At 38.7% G+C, this 6784-nt stretch overlaps 1 non-coding gene across 1 annotated transcript; it reads right to left on the bottom strand.

Moving 5' to 3' along the window:
* On the bottom strand, positions 1 to 73 carry TRNAV-CAC (transfer RNA valine (anticodon CAC)). The gene has a single exon. It is a non-coding gene; the product is annotated as a tRNA-Val (tRNA).
* Positions 74 to 6784: the final 6711 nt, after the last annotated feature.

Genomic DNA, 6784 nt, shown 5'->3' with positions numbered 1-6784 from the left:
TGTTTCCGCCCGGTTTCGAACCGGGGACCTTTCGCGTGTGAGGCGAACGTGATAACCACTACACTACGGAAACAGCCGATAGCTGCTCCTTCAAAAACTAGTCTTGAAATGTAGCAGCTCGTCACTGTGTCCCCGCCGGTGAGAAAAGCGCTGGGGCGGGTCGACCACAGCCTAGGCTCACCCAGAGGCCTGGAAAGTGGCAGGCAAGGCCCGGAGGCGCGCCCGGTATCATGGTTACAGCACCAGGTGAGCTCGATGGTGCCTCATCAGGAAGCTTCCAGCACAAGTGGAGCTCCAGCCAGTGTCGTTGCTGTTGAAAGCCTGAGTCTGTGGGCCAAAGCTCCAGACTTCCTCAAAGGCTCGTCGTGCAGTTTTCCGGATCCTGCAGGTCCCGGAGGAACGCTTGGCGGGGAGCCGGAGCACCCTGGGGTAAGGTCACCCTCTGGCACTTAGTGCGTGTCCCCTGTTCCGAGACTGGAGAAAAATGGTGCGGTAAGTACAGGTAGGAAGAGACTTAGGTGACAGACTCGGCCAAGATAAGGAAAACCAGCTCATATGTGAAACAAATATACACCTTAAGTTTGCCCAGTACGTACTTTAGAAAGAAATTGTGATGGAAAAACTGTTTTCTCCTTCCTACGTCTTTCTTCCCTTTACTACTCACACCAGCACTTCACTTCTGGTCACCAAGTGTGTGGAGGTTTTTGCCCCACACCAAGCAATTCTCTGTCTCTGACACCACCTAGGTGTTCCACAGTTTAACTGAATTCTGACACTATCTACTTGGAGATTAGATTAAAGGCTCAGTCGTACAAGAGTGCCCTCACCCTCTTCATATGCCAGTCTCAAGCCCAAGTTATCACCTGAACTTTTTTTTTTTGAATTTTATTTTATTTACAGCAGGTTCTTATTATCTATTTTATACACATTAGTATATATGTCAATGCCAATCTCCCAATTCATCACACACACACCGCTCCCTGCCCCCGCTCGGTGTCCATACATTTGTTCTCTACATGTGTCTTTATTTCTGCCTTGCAAACTGGTTCATCTGTACCATATTTCTAGATTCCACACATATGCGTTAATATACGATATTTGTTTTTCTCTTTCTGACTTACTTCACTCTGTATAACAGTCTGTAGGTCCATCCACGTCTCTACAAATGACTCAATTCCATTCCTTTTTATTGCTGAGTAATATTCCATTCTATATATGTACCACATCTTCTTTATCCATTCGTCTGTCAATGGGCATTTAGGTTGCTTCCATGATCTGGCTATTGTAAATAGTGCTGCAATGAACATTGGGGTGCATGTGTCTTTTTGAATTACGGTTTTCTCTGGGTATATGCCCAGTAGTGGGTTTGCTGGGTCATATGGTAATTCTATTTCTAGTTTTGTAAGGAACCTCCATACTGTTCTCCATAGTGGCTGTATCAATTTACATTCCCACCAACAATGCAAGAGGGTTCCCTTTTCTCCACACCCTCTCCAGCATTTGTTATTTGTAGATTTTCTGATGATGCCCATTCTAACTGGTGTGAGGTGATACCTCATTGTAATTTGATTTGCATTTCTCTAATAATTGAGCAGCTTTTCATGTGCCTCTTGGCCATCTGTATGTCTTCTTTGGACAAATGTCTATTTAGGTCTTCTGCCCATTTTTTGATTGGGTTGTTTGTTTTTTAATATTGAGCTGCATGAGCTGTTTATATATTTTGGAGATTTTCTCCCATTCTGAGGGTTGTCTTTTCATCTTGTTTATAGTTTCCTTTGCTGTGCAAAAGCTTTTAAGTTTCATTAGGTCCCACTTGTTTATTTTTTCATTTGTTTATTTTTGTTTTTACTCTAGGAGACTGGTCAAAAAAGATCTTGCTGTGATTTATGTCAAAGAGTGTTCTTCCTATGTTTTCCTCTAAGAGTTTAGTAGTGTCCAGTCTTACATTTAGGTCTTTAATCCATTTTGAGTTTATTTTTGTGTATGGTGTTGGGGAATGTTCCAATTTCATTTTTTACATGTAGCTGTCCAGTGTTCCCAGCACCACTTATTGAAGAGACTGTCTTTTCTCGATTGTATATCCTTGCCTCCTTTGTCATAGCGTAGTTGACCATAAGTGCGTGGGTTTATCTCTGGGCTTTCTATCCTGTTCCATTGATCTATATTTCTGTTTTTGTGCCAGTACCATATTGTCTTGATTACTGTAGCATTGTAGTATAGTCTGAAGTCAGGGAGTCTGATTTCTCCAGCTCCATTTTTTTTCCCCTCAAGATTGCTTTGGTTATTCGGGGTCTTTTTTGTCTCCGTACAAATTTTAAGACTTTTTGTTCTAGCTCTGTAAAAAATGCCGTTGGTAATTTGATAGGGATTGCATTGAATCTGTAGATTGCTTTGGGTAGAATAGTCATTTTCACAATATTGATTCTTCTAATCCAAGAACGTGGTATATCTTTCCATCAGTTTGTGTCATCTTTGATTTCTTTCATTAGTGTCATAGTTTTCTGAGTACAGGTCTTTTACCTCCTTAGGTAGGTTTATTCCTAGGTATTTTATTCTTTTTTTTTTTTTTACAGTGGTGAATGGGATTGTTTCCTTGATTTCTCTTTCTGATCTTTTGTTGTTAGTGTATAGGAATGCAAGAGATTTCTGTTCATTAATCTTGTATCCTGCAACTTTACCAGATTCATTAATTAGCTCTAGTAGTTTTCTGGTGGCATCTTTAGGATTATCTATATATAGTATCATGTCACCTGCAAAGAGTGACAGTTTTACTTCTTCTTTTACAATTTGGATTCCTTTTTTTTCTTTTTCTTCTCTGACTGCCGTGGCTAGGACTTGCAAAACTACGTTGAATAATAGTGGTGAGAGTGGACATCCTTGTCTTGTTCCTGATCTTAGAGGAAATGCTTTCAGTTTTCACCCTTGAGAGTGATGTTTGCTGTGGGTTTGTCATATATGGCCTTTATTATGTTGAGGTAGGTTTCCTCTATGCCCACTTTCTGGAGAGTTTTTATCATAAATGGGTACTGAATTTTGTCAAAAGCTTTTTCTGCATCTATTGAGATGATCATATGGTTTTTATTCTTCAATTTGTTAATATGGTGTATCACATTGATTGATTTGTGTATATTGAAGAATCCTTGCATCCCTGGGATAAATCCCACTTGATCGTGGTGTGTGATCCTTTTAACGTGTTGCTGGATTCTGTTTGCTAGTATTTTGTTGAGGATTTTTGCATCTATATTCATCAGTGATATGGGTCTGTAATTTTCTTTTTTTGTATCTTTGTCTGGTTTTGGTATCAGGGTGATAGCCTTGTAGATGAGTTTGGGAGTGTTCCTTCCTCTGCAATTTTTTGGAAGAGTTTGAGAAGGATGGGTGTTAGCTCTTCTCTAAATGTTTGATAGGATTCACCTGTGAAGCCATCTGCTTCTGGATTTTTGTTTGTTGGAAGATTTTTTATCACAGTTTCAACTTCATTACTTGTGATTGGTCTGTTCATATTTTCTATTTCTTCCTGGTTCAGTCTTGGAAGATTATACCTTTCTAAGAATTGTCCATTTCTTCCAGGTTGTCCATTTTATTGGCATAGATTTGATGGTAGTAGTCTCTTAGGATGCTTTGTATTTCTGCAGTGTCCATTGTAACTTCTCCTTTTTCACTTCTAATTTTATTGATTTGAGTCCTCTCCCTTTTTCCTGATGAGTCTGGCTAAAGGTTTATCAATTTTGTTTATCTTCTCAAAGAACCAGCTTTTAGTTTTATTGATCTTTGCTATTGTTTTCTTTGTTCCTGTTTCATTTATTTCTGCACTGATCTTTATGATATCTTTCCTTCTACTAATTATGGTTTTATTTGCTCTTCTTTCTCTAGTTCCTTTAGGTTTAAGGTTAGATTGTTTATTTGAGATGTGTCTTGAGGTAGGCTCATACTGCTATAAACGTCCCTCTTAGAACTGCTTTTGCTGCTTCCCATAGGTTTTGGATCGTCATGTTTTCATTGTCATTTATCTCTAGGTATTTTTTGATTTCATCTTTGATTTCTTCAATGATCTCTTGGTTAGTTAGTAACATATTCTTTAGCCTCCATGTGTTTGTGTTTTTTACGTTTTTTTCCCCTGTAATTTATTTCTAATGTCATGGCATTGAGTCGGAAAAGATGCTTGATATGATTTCAATTTTCTTAAATTTACCAAGGCTTAATCTGTGACCCAAGATTTGATCTATCCAGGAGAGTGTTCCGTGTGCATTTGAGAAGAAAGTGTAATCTGCAGTTTTCAGATGAAATGTCCTATAAATATCAATTAAATCTATCTGGTCTGTTGTGTCATTTAAAGCTTGTGTTCCCTTATTAATTTTCTTTCTGGATGATCTGTCCATTGGTGTAAGTGAGGTGTTAAAGTCTCGCACTATTATTGTGTTACTGTTGATTTCCTCTTTTATAGCTGTTAGCATTTGCCTTATGTATTGAGGTGTTCTTATGTTGGGTGCATATATATTTATAATTGTTATATCTTCTTCTTGGATTGATCCCTTGATCATTATGTAGTGTCCTTCCTTGTCTCTTGTAACATTCTTTATTTTAAAGTCCATTTTATCTGCTATGAGTATTGCTACTCCAGCTTTCTTTTGATTTCCATTTGCATGGAATATCTTTTTCCATCCCCTCACTTTCAGTCTGTATGTGTCCCTAGGTCTGAAGTGGGTCTCTTGTAGACAGCATATATATGGGTCTTGTTTTTGTATACATTCAGTGAGCCTGTGTCTTTTGGCTGGAGCATTTAATCCATTCACATTTAAGGTATTATCAATATGTATGTTCCTATTACCATTTTCTTAATTGTTTTGCATTTGTTTTTGTAGGTCCTTTTCTTCTCGTTTTTCCCTCTTAGGGAAGTTCCTTTAGCATTTTTTGTAGAGCTGGTTTGGTGGTGCTGAATTCTCTGAGCTTTTGCTTGTTTGTAAAGCTTTTGATTTCTCTATCGACTCGGAATGAGATCCTTGCCGGCTAGAGTAATCTTGGTTGTAGGTTCTTTCCTTTCATCACTTTAAATATATCGTGCCACTCCTTTCTGGCTTGCAGAGTTTCTACTGAGAAATCAGCTGTTAACCTTACGGAAGTTCCCTTGTATGTTATTTGTCGTTTTTTCCTTGTTGCTTTTAATAATTTTTCTTTGTCTTTAATTTTTGTCAACTTGATTACTATGTGTCTCAGCATGTTTCTCCTTGGGTTTATCCTGCCTGGGACTCTCTGCGCTTCCTGGACTTGGGTGGCTATTTCCTTTCCCATGTTAGGGAAGTTTTCAACTATAATCTCTTCAAATATTTTCTCTGGTCCTTTCTCTCTCTCCTCTCCTTCTGGGACCCCTATAATGAGAATGTTGGTGTGTTTAATGTTGTCCCAGAGATCTCTTAGGCTGTCTCCACTTCTTTTCATTCTTTAAATAAATTTATTTATTTATTTATTTATTTACTTTGGTTGCGTTGGGTCTTTGTTGCTGCACGTGGGCTTTCTTCAGTTGCGTCGAGCAGAGGCTACTCTTCATTGTGGTTTATGGGCTTCTCACCTCAGTGGCTTCTCTTGTTGCGGAGCACAGGCTCTAGGCACGCGGGCTTCAGTAGTTGTGGCTTGGGGGCTCTAGAACGCAGGCCCAGTAGTTGTGGCTCACAGGCTCTAGAGTGCAGGCTCTGCAGTTGTGGCGCATGGGCTTACTTGCTCTGCGGCATGTGGGATCTTCCCTGACCAGGGCTCAAACTCATGTCCCCTGCATTGGCAGGAGTATTCTTAACCACTGTGCCACGAGGGAAGCCCTCATTCTTTCTTCTTTACTCTGTTCCATGGCAGTGAATTCCACCATTCTGTCTTCCAGGTCACTTATCTGTTCTTCTGCCTCAGTTATTCTGCTACTGACTCCTTCTAGTGTATTTTTTATTTCAGTTATTGTATTGTTCATCTGTTTGTTTGTTCTTTAACTCTTCTAGGTGTTTGTTCTTTAATTCTTCTAGGTTTTTGTTAAACATTTCTTGTATCTTCTCGATCTTTGCCTCCCTTCTTTTTCTGAGGTCTTGGATCATCTTCACTGCCATTATTCTGAATTCTTTTTCTGGAAGGTTGCCTATCTCCACTTCATTTAGTTGTTTTTCTGGGGTTTTATCGTTTTCCTTCTTCTGGTACATAGTCCTCTGCCTTTCATTTTGTCTATCTTTCTGTGAATGTGGTTTTTGTTCCACAGGCCACAGGATTGTAGTTCTTCTTGCTTCTGCGGTCTGCCCTCTCTCTCTCTCTCTCTCTTTAAATTATAGTCGATTTACAATATTGTGTTAATTTCAGGTGTACAGCAAAGCTATTCTACATATGATTCTACATATATATGTATATACCTATATTCTTTTTTTTTCTGAGTCTTTTCCATTACAAGATATTGAATATAGTCCTTATGCTATACGGTAAATCCTAGTTGTTTATCTATTTTATATATGGTAGTGTGCATCTGTTAATCCCATACTCCTAATATATCCACCCCCCTTCCCCTTTGGTAACCATAAGTTTGTTTTCAATGTCTGTGAGTTTGTTTCTGTTTTGTAAATAAGTTCATTTGTACTATTTTTAAAATTTCACATATAAGTGATATCATATAATATTTGTCTTTCTCTGACTTACTATGATAATCTCTAGGTCTATCCATGTTGCTGCAAATGGCATTATTTCATTCTGTATGGCTGAGTAATATTCTATGGTACATCATACCACATCTTAAGTCAATCCTCTGTCAAGGGACACTTGG

This window comes from Globicephala melas, chromosome 1 (genome assembly GCF_963455315.2).
Source record: "Globicephala melas chromosome 1, mGloMel1.2, whole genome shotgun sequence".
Lineage (NCBI taxonomy): Eukaryota > Metazoa > Chordata > Mammalia > Artiodactyla > Delphinidae > Globicephala > Globicephala melas.
Note: the sequence above shows the minus strand (reverse complement) of the source record. Positions and strands in the feature narration are given on the sequence as shown.